Genomic DNA, 16,258 nt, shown 5'->3' with positions numbered 1-16,258 from the left:
CCATTCCCTCCTGGTCCGTGGGGTGCGGCATTCAGCCGGCTGCCGGCTGCCCTGTGGCACGGGGCAGGTGCTGTGCCCCAGGAGCCGGCTGCTGGCCCTGCCGACAGAAAGGGGCTGCAAAAGCCGGGCCCTGGCTCCTCGGCTTGGCAGGCCCACAAGGCCTTGGGCTGCTCCGCTGGCGTTGTCAGCCTTGCAGAATGGATTCTTGGCTTTGGCCCATTGTCAGGGGGAGGCAGGCAGGCTTTGGGGGGAAGTTGTGGCCACGGCTGCAGCCCCTGCCTCTGGCAGGAGGCTGGCGCCAGGTTCTGGAAGGCAGCAGCCTGCGCCTGAGCAGCGCCGCCCGTCTCCCCTAGGAACATGCACATACTGCCCGCCCGAGTGGATCGGCCTGCGCTGCTACCACGGCGATGGGGCGACCATCTGGTCCCTGGGCGTGCTGCTGTTGGAGATGGTTTGCGGGTTCCTGCCCTTCGAGAACGAGCGTGACACCGTGTTGGGGCAGCTCTTCTTCCCGCAGGAGGTCTCTCCAGGTTGGTACGCAGCCTGAAGCAGGCAGGCTTTGGCAGGTGGCACCGCGCAGCCCAGCCCGGCCCTCCCGCAGCTGCGCGGGACGTCCATGTGCCCTCAAGGGCCGGCTGCAGCAGGTGGCCCGTGGCAGGCTGGGTGTGGCACACTTGGCTGAAGGAGGGGACGCTTGTCCTGCCGTGCCGCTCTCCCGCCAAGGGCAGCCCCAGCACACGCAGCGTGGCCCGGCTTCTGCAGGCACCGGGAGCAGCTGGGCAGGAGCCTTCTGCAAGTGAGCGCCGCTTTCTGCCTTCTCTCCCCAGAGTGCCAACATCTGATCCGCTGCTGTTTGTCCAAGCACCCCATGGACCGGCCGGTGCTGGAGCAGATCTTCTACCACCCTTGGGTGTTGGGTGGGCATTTCTGATGCCTTGCCACAGACTCTGCAGCACCCAGTTCCCGTGTCCCACGCAGGACTGAGGGCCCAGGAAATAAAACAACACAAAACCCACTGCGGGCTGGCGAGTCTGGTCCTTGTTAGCAACTTCAGCTAAGGGAACCTCTGGGCAAAAGGGGTAATCAGAGCGTTCTCTTCAGCCTTTGTCAAGATTTTGGTGCCTTTCCTCCAGGTTGTCCCTCAAAATCAGAGGGGGGTGGAGCCTGCACCAGTCCCCCCAAATCGGTGGGAGACAGAGACTTCTCCCAGGCCCCTCAAAACTGGAGGAGGATGGAGGCGATCCCCAGGCCCCCCAAACTGAAGGGGGATAAATACCTGGCAACCCAAAATAAGAGATGGATGGTGGCCACAGCAGCCCCCAAGTCAGAGGGGGAAGGGGAGACTGCCAGGCCCCCCAAAGAGGAGGGGAATTGTGCCTGTGCCAGCCCCACAAATTGCAAGGGGACAGAGAACACCCCTGGCCTGGCAAAGGACAAAGAGCGGCTGGGGGATGCCAGGATGGTGACAACACTGGCACCTCCCAAATCAGAGAGGGACAAAGAGCCCGCACAGGCTTCCCAGAAGCAGAAAGGGGGCAGCAAATATCCCCTGTCCCCCTAAGTCGGAGGGGCACAGACACAAAAGGCCCCACAAAAAGAGCATGAGGAACCAAGAGCACTGCCGGCCCCACAAGGATGAGGAGGATGGAGAAACTCCCCATCTGTCTTTGTTTTGGAAGACAGGTGTCTGCTAGGGAGGGCAGGGGCCTCCCCTGGAATGAAAATGTAGACCCCCTCCCTATGAATTATTATAATTCTGAAATCAAGGGGCTTTCAGACAGAGATCTGGGGATAGGAATAACAGTTCTTTATTAGTATTTATAACCAAGCAAACAAACAACAATAACTTCAGCATTAACAAGAAAACAGAACCAGGGCCCCTGTTACAACCTTCTCAGCTGAGACGGGAAGGGATGGAGGAGAGGCTTTGTTTCACAAACCCCCTCGGGCGGGCAGTCCCGGTGCTCCTGCAGGGCTCTGAGGAACGCTCAGCTGGAACAGCAGGGATGAGCTGAGATCCTGGGCCGGTGGCTGAGGTGGATCAGCAGCTCCACGGCGGTGCCTGGCACTGCCACACATCCCGGCAGGACAGGGGGTGCGAGGCCACCAACAAAGAGGGAAGAAGGAGAAAAAGCAGCAGCTCTTTGTGGGTGATGGTGAAATTCTCTTGTGCCCACTGCAGCATCTCTGCACCCAAAGTGTCCTTCTCCGAAGCTGAAGAAAGCCCACCAAACTGTCCCCGCTCTCCTCTTTTCCTGCCCCCCTTCCCTCCCTGGGCCCGGCCAAACTCTTTGTCTTTTGTCAAGCACCCACCAAGTACCCACAGTTAGGCTGTCCCCACAACTAATGGGTAAAAATTCCACGGGCAATCCAGAATTAAAAAAAAAAAGACACCGAACCCCCAACACCTGCCCCTGGCAATGACCTGGGATGGGATTGAATATAACAAAAGGGCCATGGCCAGACCCTCACGTTCTTTGATCCCACATCATGTCATTGCCATAGGCAGGAAAAGGTACAGGTGTCTCCCCAGCATGGATCACAGGGAACATGGATCACCAGGTCTCTGCCAACCTTGAATTTTCCAAGGGGGGATGAAGCTGGAGCAGTGCACAAAGCTCTTCCTGTACTTTGGGGCATTTGCAGAGCTTCCCTTACTGGTGCTGCCGTTGGTGTTGGGTCAAGCTAGATCTCCAGGTGAAGCTCTTCCCACACAGGGGACACTCGTAGGGTGTCTCCCCAGTGTGGAGGCGTTTGTGAGTGTTGAGGCTGGAGCTGTGGCTGAAGCTCTTCCCACATTCCCCACACTCGTAGGGCCTCTCCCCAGTGTGGATGCACCGGTGGGTGATGAGGTGGGAGTTGTGCTTGAAGCCCTTCCTGGAGTCGGGGCAGCGGAAGGGCCTCTCATCCGTGTGAATCCGCTGGTGCTCGAGGAGATGGGAGCTGGTCTGAAACCTCTTCCCACACTCGGGACACTCGTAGGGCCTCTCCCCAGTGTGGAGCATCTGGTGGATGGTCAGATGGGACCTCTGGCTGAAGGTCATCCCACATTTCTCACACTCATAGGGCTGTTCCCCGGTGTGGATCCTCTGGTGGCAGATCAGGCTGGAGTTCCGGCTGAAGCTCTTCCCACATTCCCCACACTCATAGGGCCTCTCCCCAGTGTGGATGCGCCGGTGGGTGATGAGGGTGTAGTTCTGCTTGAAGCCCTCCCCACAGTCAGGGCAGCGGAAGGGCCTCTCATCTCTGTGAATCCGCTGGTGCCTGAGGAGAGTGGAGCTCCTCTGAAACCTCCTCCCACACTGGGGACACTCATAGGGCCTCTCCCCAGTGTGGATGCGCTGGTGGATGATGAGTTCGGAGCTGCAGCTGAAGCCCTTCCCGCATTCCCCACACTCATAGGCCCATTCCCCAGTGTGGATCATCTGGTGACAGATCAGGCTGTTGCTCTGGCTGAAGCTCTTCCCACACTCCAAGCACTTGTAGCGCTTCTCCCCATCCTGAAGCTGCTCATGGACCACCAGCTCAGAGCCCCGGCTGGATCTCCGGCCGCCTTCCCGGCACAGGGTGGGTCTTTCCTCCTCAGAGCACCCTAGGCAGCGTTTGGAGCCCCTTCTCCTGCGGGATCTCTGGGGATTTTCCTCCCCATTGGATTCCTGCACTGTGGAGCTGCTCAAAACGGCCTCTTCCACGAGTTTCTGCCGTGGGGATTTGTTCTCCCTGGTCTCCATCCTCAGCTACTTGTCTGGGGGAGGAAGGACAAGGAGAGGATGGGATTTGCCTCCGTGCCAGAGGGAAGGGGAAGGAGATCCCCCCAGTGCGTCCCCGGCAGGACGGCGTCGGCAGCGGGGTTGTCCTGCAGCCGGGGGCCAGGCTGGGCTGGGAGATGGAGCAGGAGAGAGGGGGAAAGGGGCACTGACTTCCTCCTCACCTGCCTCGGTGTCCTGGGACATCTTCCTCTTCCTCACAGCCTCCTTCTCCATCCAGCCAAGGTTTGGGAATGGGAAATCCTGGTTTGGGGAAATACAAGGGATGAGGACATTGAGTTTGCAGGTCCCTCTGTCCAAGCTCATCTCTAGAAGTCACCAGACATCTGGGGTCCATAAAACCTCCAAAAAACACCAATATTCAGCTCTGAAAATGCCTCCCAGGAGTTCCCCATCTCTAGTCTCCCCTGTCTTCAAGAAGAGAAGGTTCAAGGGTTCCCCCCTGTCCCAGCTGCTGGGAGTCAAGCTTGTACTAGGGACAACCTGTCTGCTCGGTCCCTACCATCCCCAGGCTGCTGGGAGTGCCAGGAATCCAAAAAGTTCCCCCTGTTTCCATTTCCCCACTTAGGGATGGTGAGACCCCCCAATGTCCCCCCAAGTAGGATCTTCCACTCAGCTTTGGAGTTCCACATTCTCCAAACATTCCCCGCCCGCAAAATAAACCCAACCCAGGGACCCCCCCAGGATATCCGGGCAAAGCTCCCACTCCCCCATCACCTGTGGGATGGTGGGTGATGATCCCACAGGAGGGGGCTATGAATTCAAGGAGTGCTCAACCTTGTGGTTCCTTCTCCTTTCCGTGATCCTCCTTTGTCCCTCCTCTTCCTCCCTCTCCTCCCCTTCCATCCTTCCTCCTCCTCTTCCTCCCTAACCCCACCTCCTTCTCCTACTTCCATCCCTTCTCTCTCTCCTTCTTCCTCCCTCCTCTTCCATCCCTCCCCCTCCTCCCCCAGGAGCAGTGACACCCTCGGTGCCTCGTTCCCAAACCCCTCACAGCCCACGGCAGGAGCGGGGATGGAGCCGGGACAGGTCGGGATGGGCAGCACGGGGCTCTCCGCTGCTCCCACCCGCTGGGGACGGGGGGAACCCGGCCCGGGGAAAAGGAGAGGGAAACTGGGAAAATTGGGGGCTGCAGATCCAACCTGGGGCTGGCTGGGGACCCTGGCTGGGGACTGCCAGCCCTTGGGGCTCCTCTGGGGAGATGTGGGAGGGGGGAACACAGAGAGGGCTGGGGGATCCCAGGAGTGGCAGCACTGGCAGGGACTGGTTTGGACTGGGATCATCCTGGCAGTGGCTGAGATTGCACTGGCTGTGTACTGACATCATACTGGGATCATACTGGGATCATACTGGGATCAGACTGGCAGTGAGTAGGAGCCTGCAGGGGGCAATTGAGACCAGGCTGTGAGGAACTGGGAATATGCCCTGCGCTCCCCAGAACCCCGGGATCGCCCCCCATATGTCCCATGTGTCCCCCAGACCCTTCAGGATCCCCGAGTGCCCCCTCACTGCCCGTTCGGGACCCCCCAAAGTGTCCCTGGATCCCCAAATGCTCCCGACCCCACAGATTCCCCTTCTAGCCACTGCTGGGAATTCATCTCCCATCATCCCACAACACAGTTCCGTGCCCAAACCTCCTGCCGTGCCCCCCGCCCTAAAGAGCCTGGTCACAGCTCCCCAGGCTCCCCCCAAGTGCTCCCGAGCCGTATACATTCACCCCGAGCACCTGCAGCCACGGCTCGGACACAAAGATATTCTCCAAGCGCTTCCCCACACCGCCAAACGCGCCTTCGAAGCCACTTCCGGGACTACAGCTCCCATCATGCTCCGCGGCGCCCATAGAGCGCTATTCCAGCCGGGACTTCATCTCCCGTCATGCCCCGCGCCTCACCGGAGGAGCTCCCATTGGAGCTGCGCCTACAACTCCCGTGATGCTCCGCGGCACCATTAAGCCTCATTATACCGGCACCTACAACTCCCATCATCCCCCGCGACCCAGAGATTCCCTGTTACAGCCCCCCGAGTGCCCGCCCGGACCCCGAAGGGCCCCCAGATTCCCCTCCCTGACCTCCAAGTGCCCCCCTGGACCCCCAAGTGCTCCCCCGAACCCCGAATTGTCCCACAGAATCCCCAAGTCCCCCTCCAAGTGGCCCACCCGGCTCTCCCAAGTGTCCTCCAGACCCCCAAGTTCTCTCTAAATTCCCTCCCCAGACCCAAAACTGCCCCAAATGTTCCTCAGAAAAGTCTCCATTGACCCCAAAGTGGTCCCTTTTACCCTGTCTGAGAATAATTTAAAAATGATGATCAAAGGACTAAAATAGGTATAATGAGCATAAAGGGGGTGAAAGAGTGGTCAATTAATTAAAGAAGGGGATTGTGGTACTTAGAAGCAAGGATCAGTAACGGGTTTCGTTCCTAAAAATGTATCAATTCTTTTATAAAAATATAAAAAATAGGTTATAAAAATACAGAATAATATTATTATAAAAATTATTTTTTTTATTAATTAATTAGATTTTAATGATAAAGAAAAGTTGATAAATGTTCTCAATGTTTTGGGATGTCAGTCCCAGCTGGGCGATGTCAGACATGCTGAGGCTCGGGGTGAGGAGCAGGTTGTCCAAACAGGGGCAGCCCACAGGGGGCTCATTCTTCTCTGTGACCAGACCTCCTCAGGAGACATTCAGCATTAGGATCACTTGGGGAATGCTTCTGACACCTCTCAACTAGAAAATAAAAAAATACACCCTTGATTTAAAAATAAAAAAAAAAAATGTGGTGGATTTTCAAATCTTCCTCCTTAACAGAACTCCAAACTGACTCCAAGCAGCTGCACAAGCCTTGGACTTGAAGACAGTGGAAGGAAGAGAAAGAGCCCCCGAGGCTTTCTGTATTTTAATGAAACCCAGGGTGCATTTGGGGCTGAGTCCAGCACCCTCAGGCACTGAGAGAAGGTTGAAGACGCTGTTCAAGGAGTCAGAAGCAAAACTCCAAGTCCCTTGGAGCATCCCTGGGCCCCACTGACTGCTGGCTCTTGGCACACACAGCCATGGCATGGTCCAGTCTCACGCTGGGACACCTCCTGCACCAAAATTCTACCCTGGCAGGGACTTTTCTTTCTCCTCCCCTCCAGGCTGAACCTGCCAAGCTGCACTTTGGGGAGGTTTCCTTCACTTGCCACTGCCAAGGAAAGCTGTGTCTCCTGCTGTTCACAGACAGAGAAGAGCTGCTGGGGGATGTGGGGGTTGGAGGCTGCCTGGGGTACAGTGGCCATGAAATCATCGAGTTTTGAAATATTCTGTGAAAGAAGGAGGGGCATCAACAAAACTCCCACACTGGACTTAGGAAGAGCAGACTTCAGCCGATTAAGGTTGCAGATTTGGGGAGTACCAAATCAGGTACTGAGTTTTTCTAAGGGAAAGAGCCTTTTAAAACAAAGGATTCCAGGAAGGATGGACACACTTCAAGAAAAAAGTCTTGAAGGAGCAGGAACAGCCTGTCCCCCTGTGACAAAAAATGAGCCAGTGAGGAAAATGACCAACCTAGGTGGGCAGGGAGCTTTTGGAGGAACTCAGGGAAAAGATGAGAGTGCATCACCTTTGGACAGAGGGGCAGGCAACTCAGGAAATGTTTAAGGATGTCATTAGGTCATGCAGAAAGAAAAGCAGAGAGGTGAAAGTTCAATTAGAGCTTAACATGGCTGCTTCTGTGAAGGATAATAAAAATGTTTTTATAAATACATTAATGGCAAAAGGAAGGCTATGGACAACCTCCATTCCTTATTGGGGGAGATATGGAAACCAAAGATGAGGAAAAGGCTGAGGTACTTAACTCCTTCTTTGCCTCAATTTTCAACATCAAGACAGGATTTCCTCAGGACAAGTGTTCTCCTGAGCTGGTAGATGAGGACAGGGAGCAGAAGAGCCCTCTGTAATCCAGGAGGAAGCAGTCAGAGACCTGCTGAGCCACTCAGATGCTCACAGGTGGATGGGATGGGATGGGATCCATGCTAGGGGGATGAGGGAGCTGGTGGATGAGCTCCCCAAGCTGCTCTCCATCATTTCTCCTCATCAGTCCTGGCTCACTGGGGAGGTCCCAGAGGACTGGAGGTGCCAGTGTGAGCCCATCCCCAAGAAGGGCTGGCAGGAGGCTCTGGGGAACTGCAGGCCTGTCAGCCTGAGCTCGGTGCCTGGTGAGGTTTTGGAACAGATCCCCTTGAGTGCCATCACACGGCACCTCCAGGATGGCCCAGGGCTCAGACCCAGCCAGCGTGGCTTTAGGAGGGACAGGTCCTGCCTGACCAACCTGATCTCCTTTTATAACCAGCTGACCCGCCTGGTGGGTGCGGAAAAGGCTCTGGATGTGTCGAGCTGGACTTGAGCAAGGCCTTGGACACGGAGAGCCGCAGCATTCCCTGGAAAAGCTGCAGCCCACGGCTTGGACAGGAGCACTCTTTGCTGGCTGCAGAACTGGGCCCAGAGAGTGGTGGGGATGGTGCTGCATCCAGCTGGTGTCCAGTCCCTGGTGGTGTCCCCAGGGATCTGTGCTGGGCCCAGGCCTGGTTAATATCTTCACTGAGGGTCTGGCTGAGGGGGTCGAGTCCAGCACTCACAAATTGCAGATGACACCAAGCTGGCTGCGAGTGGGGATCTGCTGGAGGGCAGGACAAGGAGACACAGCCTTAAGCTGCACCAGGGCAGGTTTAGGCTGGACAATAGGAAGGAGTTCTTCCCAGAAAGGCTGATTGGGAATTGGAATGGGCTGGCCAGAGGGGAAGTGGAGGAGTCACTGTCCCTCTCCAGTGGCACTTAGTGGCATGGTCTGGGTGACAGGGTGGTATGAAGGCATTGCTAGGACTTGATGATCTCAAAGGTCTTTTCCAACCAATTGGATTTTGCCATTCCATGATGATTGGGACACTCTGGGGAAGCAAGGGGCCCTTGTGACACTGTGGGGCCTCACGGAACTGAGAGGACCACAGTGACAGAACCAGGGGTCCATTGAGGTGCTGTGGGGACAGATGGAACCAAGGGGCCTTTGTGATACCGGGGTCTCATGGAACCAAGGGCCCATTGTGACACTGCAGGATCTGGCGTGACCAGGGCTCCATGGTGACTCTGCACAACCAAGGAGAACACTGTGGCACTCTGCACCACACAGTGGCCTCATGCAGCCAAGGGGCCACGGTGACACTACTGGGCCTCAAGGAATCCAGAAGCGCGCTGTGACACTGTGTGACCTAGCTCTGAGCCAGAAACCAGTGGGTGGGACAGAACTTGCTGCTGAATGGCTTCACATTGCCAAAGCTAGTGTCAAATATCAAGGAACAGCCTGAGGTTATGGAAGTCCCATCACTCATGTTTCATTCCCCCATTTTAAGCTGAAAGTGGAGCTCCACTTGTGACTCTGCTTTTAAATAATGAATGTAAAAATTCAACAAAAGTCCTTTAGAAAGACCCCCACGAAGGTTCACATTGTGAGAGCTCACTCGAGGTAGTCCCAACTCCTGCCCTGGTTCAGTCCCTGTCAAGCCCACTGTGCTTTCCAGCTGCTTTGCTCCAGCTCCCCCAAAATCACCATGAATTCCACTGAACTGAAACAAATCCAGGTCCTCTTGGGTCACGACAAGGGCAGGGAGAGATCACTCAGGGATCACCATCACAGGCACAACAGCCCAACATGGGAAAATGAATTGAATTTAGAACTGCGCAAATCAGAACAGGAGAATGAGCATTAAAATCAATCTTGAGAAATAGCTCCTTCTGCTCCTGAACTTTTCTGGCCGGGCCGCTGCTCGCGGGGCACAGAGAGGGGCCCAGCCCTGTCCCTTAAACCTCCCTGGGAATCACCCCAGAGCCCTCAGCCTTCCTTGTGCCCATGCCCGGGGCCTCTTGTCCCTCCCAGGGGCTCCCGTGGCTCTCCCAGTCGTCCCAGTCTCTCCCAGTCACTCCCAGTGCCCCCGCCTGTCCATCTCGACCCCTGCGTGGATTTGACACCCATCAGCCAATCAGAGCGCGGCTCATGGATGACTCATCAGTTGCCAGGCAGATCCACAGAGCCGAGTGCCCGCGCTGGACTCGGCCACCCAGTGCCGCGCGCTTCATTCCCAGCCCCTCCCAGTGCCACCACAGTCCCACAGAGTGCCACCACAGTCCCTCCCAGTGCCACCACAGTCCCTCCCAGTGCCACCACAGTCCCGCCCAGTGCCACCACAGCCCCACCCAGTGCCACCACAGCCCCTCCCAGTGCCACCACAGTCCCGCCCAGTGCCACCACAGTCCCTCCCAGTGCCACCACAGTCCCACCCAGAGGCCCCAGAGTCCCTCACACTCCTTCTTAGCCCATTCCCATTCCACTTCAGTCTACTCCCAGTTCATTCTCACTTCAGTCCCAGACCTCCACCCTCTTATCCAGTGCCCCCGCATCCACTCCCATCTCTTTCAGCGCCACCCCAGTCCCAGCCAGTCCATTCCCACTCTCTCCCAGTCCATTCCCACTCTCTCCCAGTCCATTCCCAGTCCCTCTCAATGCCAAACCACTCCTCTCCTCTCTCTCCCATTGTCCCCCCCAAGCTGATCCCAGTGTGTCTCCGCTCTCTCCCAGTGCCCCCAGCGTTTCCATCTCCCTGGTGCCCTTTAACTCCCAGCCCGGCCCCGGCCGCCTGCTCTGCTCCGGGATGGATTTCTCCCCTGCCCACATCCAGCTGAGCTGCTCCCAGGGCCAGCAGCAGCTCTCGGGCCACGTGCTGGCCACTGCCGTGCTCCCCAGCGGGGACTGGAGCCAGCAGCTCCTGGTGCTGCTGGAAACCGCCCCCGGCAATGCGGGCTCAGCTCCAGCTGCCAGGTGGAGCACGGCAGCCTGGAGCACCCCCTGAGCCGGCACTGGGGCACGGCCCGGCCCCCACAGCGCCGGGGGCAGCGGGGGAGGCACTGGGGGGGCTTGGAGAGTGCTGAGAGTAACTGGGAGGGAGTTTGAGAGCGACTGGTTTAAACTGGGAGAGGGAGTCAGGTGCCTAGGATGGCTGAGAAGGGGTTTGAAGGATGTTGAGGGTGGGATGGGGTTCCGGGGATCCTGGTGGAAGCCTGAAGGGATTTTGGGGGTGCTGGATGTAACTGTGAGGGATCTGAGTGAGTCAGGACGGGCTGGAAAAGCAAGGGCTCGGATGAGGTTCTTTGTGCTTGGAAGAGTCTGGGAGGGGTCTTGGTGAGTCCTGGTGGGACTGGGAAGGGACTGGGAGAGGGTTTGGGGGTCCTGGGGCAGTGGGGGGCAACTGGGAGGGGGCTGTGGGATCCTGAGAGGAAGAGGAGGGATTTTTGGTGGATCCTGAGGAGGCTGGGAAAGGATTGGGAGGAGGTTACAGGGATCCTGGGTGGGTTGGGGCAACTGGGAGGGTGCTTGAAGTGTCTCTGAGGGGTTTGGGGGGTTCCTGACCCCTGCAGACCCCCCTAGAGCCCTCTAAACATGCCAAAGCCGCTTCCCGAGCCCCATTGTGTTGTGGAAGTCCCCAGTGGTGAACTCGGTGAAGCCCTGGGCCACCAGCTCCTCCTTGCTCCGCGCTGACACCTCCTTTAATTTGGGGGGGCATCGGGGGGCTCCCCAAGGGCTCTGGGGAGGGGGCTTGAAGGCACCAGGAGGGAACCAGAGGATGGTGGGAACAGCCCAGGGGGGCTCGGGAGCAATTTCTGGGTGGATTGGGGGGGGGCTCAGGGGGGTTTGGGGGGGGGGGGGGGTTCTCAAGGTGTTTTGGAGGCTGGGGCTTTTGGGGGAGGTCTCCGGGTAGTTGGGGGGGGGGTGTGTCTCTAGGGACTTTAGGGAGTCTCTGGGTGTTTTGGGCGCTCTCTGGGAGTTTTGGGGCTCTCAGAGTGTTTTTGGGTCCCTGGGGGTATTTTTGGGGTCCCTGGGGTGTTTCTGGAGGTCTCTGGGAGTATTTTTGGGGGTCTCTGGGAGTATTTTGGGGGTCTCCGGGGCTGTTTTTGGGAGGTCTCTGGGGGTGTTTCTTCGGGGTCCCTGGGGCTGTTTCTGGGGGTCCCTGGGGGTCCGCACCGCTGCAGCTCTTGCCTGTCCCCCAGCAGTACCTTCAGGTGCAGTAGAAGCAGTTCCCGTCCAGCCGCCTCTTGCAGATGTAGGAATATTTCTGCAGCGGATCCTGGGGGTGGCAGGGTCCGTGGGGACACTGGGGGGAGGCACGGGGACAGCCCCAGGACAACCCCAGTACAGCCCCAGTACAGCCCCAGGACAGCCCAGCTACAACCAGCCCTGGCCTGGTGTCCCAGTGCCTCCCAGTCCTATACTGGTGCTGTTCCCAGCACCTCCCAGTATCCCTGGGCTGTGTCCATCCCCGTCCCAGGTTCCAAAGCAGCTCCCAGTCCCACCCTGGTGCTGTTCCCAGTATGTCCCACTGCCACCACCAGTTCCACAGTGTGTGTCCCAGCTCCTCCCAGGCCCGTCCCAGTGTCCCAGAGCAGCTCCGAATCTGACCCCAGTGCTGTTCCCAGTATGTCCCAGTGCTTCCCAGTATCTCCCAGTGTGTCCCAGTGCCTCGCCCAGCCCCATTCCAGTGTCCCAGAGCAGTTCCCAGTCCCCTACTGCTATCCCAGTGTCCCCCCAGTATGTTCCGGTGCCCCCCAGTGCCGCACCTTGATCTTCTCCTGGTACACGTGGTCATCCTCGGCGTACTCCCTGTAGAGCTCCAGGCGCTCCGAGACCAGCGGGTTCTGCACTGCGATTTGGGGTGCAGGGGGCAAGCCACGGGGGGGGGGTCACGGCCTCGGGGGGCTTCGGGACCCCCGCGGGGCGCGGCCGGAGGGGCTCCAGGGAAGGATTTGGGGCGGGGGTTTCCCCACCTCCTGCTGGATCCAGTCCTGCTGCGCCATGGTCACTCGTCGTAGGCCAGGCAGTTCACGGCTGGGGGGACACCGGGGGTCACCGGGGGCGTCCCGAGCGGCTCCCCGGCCCACCGGGGTCCCCCCGAGAGGGTCCTGAGGGGAGAGGGCGGGGAAGGCGCGGAGGGATCGGGGCGGTTTTGGGGGATTCCGGCGGTGGGTCCGGGGAACTGGGGTCGGTCCAGGCGCTGCCGGGATGATCGAGGCCCTCCCGCGAGGAGCGAGGCCGCGGCGCGTGGGAGAACCGGGGGACCGCATCCCGCGGGTGGCGGGATGGGGATGTGTGAGGGGGCTCCGTCGGTACCGTCCAGCCGAGCGGCTCCGGCTGCGGCTGCTGAGGCTCCTCCGCCGCCATCCCCGCGCCGCTGCCGGGGGCGGCGCCTGCCCCGCCCACAATGGGCGTGGTCACCGATACCGGCCCCGCCCTCCCCTCATGGCGGCGCCTCCCTCAGGGAGCGATGGCGGCCCCGGTGAGGGCGGCGGGTACGGCCCGGGAGCTCCGCGATCCCCGGCGGGGTCCCTGCCAGGGCCGGTGCCTCTATCAGCCCTCCCGGCCCCGCGCCTTTCTGTTCTCTGAAGCGAAAATGAAGGGAAATGGTGTTTTCCCGTTAATCGGAGAAGTAATGAAAAATGCGCGATTGAAGCTCTGAGAATCGCCCGTGAAGGGGGTTCCTCCTCCATTTAAACAGGCACTTATGGAAGGAAGGTTTCTGCCTGTGTTCAAACTCTTTCTCCTCTCACTGCCCGCTCTTTTTGCCGGCGTCACGAGGATATATCGGGGAGGCACTTGGGAAGAACCGGGATGGAACTGAGGGTACCGGGAACATGAAATTGGGTAGAAAAGGATCGCACCCACTCCGCTGCTGCTTCAGCACAAGGCTTTGCTCCCTCAGCGCCTCCTTCAGCAGCGCCGCGTGCCCAGGAGCCTCCGGGTACCTCCGTGAGCCTCCGGGAGCCTCCAGGTGCCTCCGGGAGCCTCCAGGTACCTTCAGGTGCCTCCGGGAGCCTCCAGGTGCCTCCGGGAGCCTCCGGGAGCCTCCGGGTACCTCCAGGAACCTCCAGGTGCCTCCGGGAGCCTCCAGGTGCCTCCAGGTACCTCCACAGGTGCCTCCGGGTGCCTCCGGGAGCCTCCAGGTACCTTCAGGTGCCTCCGGGTGTCTCCAGGTGCTCCCCCAGCTCCCACCCAGCCCCTCCTCTCCTCCAGGAGACACCCGCGCAGGTGTGCCGAGGTAACACCTCCCAGAGCGACCCCCGGCAGGACCCGCCGCCTCCTCATCCTCGCTGGTCTCACCAGGGGTAGCCAAGACTCCCAAAAATTCCGAATTTTCCCCAATTCTCCCAGGCTTCCGCTGTCCCGTTTGAAACTTCCCGCGCTGCCGGGGTGAGGGGCGGGGTTATGCAGATTTATCGAGACAAAGTGCGCGAAAGGCACGCTGGGAGAATGTTTTCTGGGAGGTTTCGGGGTTCAGTGGGGCCGGACCGGGCGGAACGCGAGAGGGAAATGCGGGAGGAGGCGCGGAAAGAGGCCGGGAATTGCCCGGAGCAGCTGCGGGGGCGGCGCGGGGGTGGCCGTGAGGTGCTCAAAGGCAGATCCGGGTGGGATCGGTGCGGGGGGGGAACTCCCGCATCGCTTCTCGGCCTTTTGGCTAAGATCAAGTGTAGTATCTGTTCTTATCAGTTTAATATCTGATACGTCCTCGATGAGAGGACTTCATATTAAACAAACTTTTGGGTTCGGGAGTTGGACCCGGAGCTTGCTCCCTCCACTCCGCGCATCGTCCCGGTATTGCAGAGCCTCCGGGAGCGGTGCACCCCGCTCGGGGTCACCTAATGGGTTAAAAATAGACTGAGCTTTTCTTTCGAGTCGAGACCGCCCGGTTCCAATCGCGACATCCCCGCGCTGCGGCTCAGCCCCGGACCCTTCTCTATCGCGATATCCCCGCTACCGCCAGCGCTGCCCCCCACCGGCCCCGCCGCGCTCACAAAGGGCTCCGAGCGATCGCCCGTGGCCATCGAGTGCCGTTCTATCGCGGCTCTATCGCGGCTCTATCGCGGCTCTATCGCGCTCACAGCCCTGCCATCGGCACTCAGCCTCGCTCCTGCATTCTCCTGCCAAACAAGAACTTTGCTCTCTTACTTAACTTCTCTTTACTTCTTAACCTCTTAGGCTCTCTTACCCCCTCTTGCCCCTCTCTCTCTACCCCTTTAATTACCTTCTGCCCTCATGCTCTCAGCCTCCCCTTTCCGCTTTCTCTCTCCCTCTTTGAGCACGTTTATGCTGTGGCTGTCAGCGTAAATGGATCTCTTCCACCCTCTACCTAAATAATAAAGTGCTTATCCCAAGCGCAGCCTGGCTTGAAGAAGTATCTCACTGCAAACCCGTTTTTACTCCTACACCTGGGGCCGCATTTCTGGGCACACCTGAGCCCCTGCACATCTGGATACCCATTTTGGGGTGCACCTGAGCTGCTGGCTATCTGTGTCCCTACTGTTTGGGCTGTATTAGGTTTGCACAGCCTGCTTTTGATAGCTGGGCTTTCTACAGGGCTGGGTTCTGAGAGAAGGTTCTGGAAGTTTCCTCTGTGTTCAGCAGATCCAATCCCTGGATGGATCCAAAGATGGAGGTATCAGATGCAGAGGGCCACGAGGATGCAGAGATCCACCCGTAGCCCCTGAAGAAGCCCATGCCGGAGCAGGGCAATGCCTGAGATGAGGCTGTGGCCCCGGGGGACACCTGTGGACAGAGGGGCCCTCGCTGGAGCCGCCTGTCCTGGAAGGACTGACCCCGTGGCAGAGTGACCCATGCTGCAGCACTGTGAGGGGCTGTTCCCCATGGGATGGACTCAGCTTGGAGAAGTTCCTGGAGAAGTCTCCGGTGGGAGAGAGCCCAGGGTGCAGCAGGGGAACGACTCCTGTCCCTGAGCAGCGGGAAAAGCCCCGGGGATGGAGTGACCATGGCCCCATTCCCTGTGTCCCTGCACTGCCGGGGGAGGAGGCACAGCTGGGAGGAGGGAGGGGTGGGGGAAGCTGGTTTTAAGGGTCTTCCTTTACTTCTCATGATCCTGCTCTGAGTTTTTGGAGTTTTCTGCCAGAAATCTCTCTCCTCCCCCACTCATCCACAGGGGTTTGGGGCAGTTTACCTTTTTAGGTGAAAATCCGAGCGATGCACTGAGGCACCTAATTAGCGCTGGGAGAAGTGAGGCTCCAGGGCTTCCCGCTGAGCCGGAGCCACCGAACACCCAGGGCAGGGAAAGACGGGCCGGGAGCTGCGGAGAACTTTGTTTGTGTTGGGAGCTCAATGGCGGCTCGGGCCGGGCCCGTTCCAGGCCTGTTCCTCATCTCCGCCCTTCCCCTCACACAGCCCGGGGGGCCCTGAGAGCGCGGGGCGGGGCTGTGCCGTGTGCAGAGCCCGCCGCTGGCTGCGATTGGCTGCTGCTGCCGTCACTCGTGGCTCTGACGCGCGCTGATTGGGCAGAGCGGGGACAAGCCCGGCCCCGCTGGCGCCCCCAGGGCGGCCGTGGGGCAGGAGAGCCGCCATTGCCGGAGCGTCTGTGCGGGCCCGGCAGCGGCGGCAGCGGCCGGAGCCCGGTGAGGCGGCGGCGGAGCTCG

At 59.2% G+C, this 16,258-nt stretch overlaps 1 long non-coding RNA gene and 1 other non-coding gene across 2 annotated transcripts; one reads left to right on the top strand and one right to left on the bottom strand.

Annotated features, from left to right (window-relative positions):
• Nucleotides 1-11,755: 11,755 nt before the first annotated feature.
• Nucleotides 11,756-15,987, bottom strand: LOC147646602 (uncharacterized). Its single transcript, XR_015281825.1, has 4 exons — nt 15,790-15,987; nt 12,611-12,671; nt 12,404-12,486; nt 11,756-11,913 (listed from the first exon to the last, which is right to left on the bottom strand). It is a non-coding gene; the product is annotated as an uncharacterized LOC147646602 (long non-coding RNA).
• Nucleotides 14,276-14,466, top strand: LOC147646603 (U2 spliceosomal RNA). The gene has a single exon (XR_015281834.1). It is a non-coding gene; the product is annotated as a U2 spliceosomal RNA (small nuclear RNA).
• Nucleotides 15,988-16,258: the final 271 nt, after the last annotated feature.

The sequence above is a fragment of the Cyanistes caeruleus genome, unplaced genomic scaffold (genome assembly GCF_971803275.1).
Source record: "Cyanistes caeruleus unplaced genomic scaffold, bCyaCae1.hap1.1 HAP1_SCAFFOLD_89, whole genome shotgun sequence".
NCBI lineage: Eukaryota > Metazoa > Chordata > Aves > Passeriformes > Paridae > Cyanistes > Cyanistes caeruleus.
Note: the sequence above shows the minus strand (reverse complement) of the source record. Positions and strands in the feature narration are given on the sequence as shown.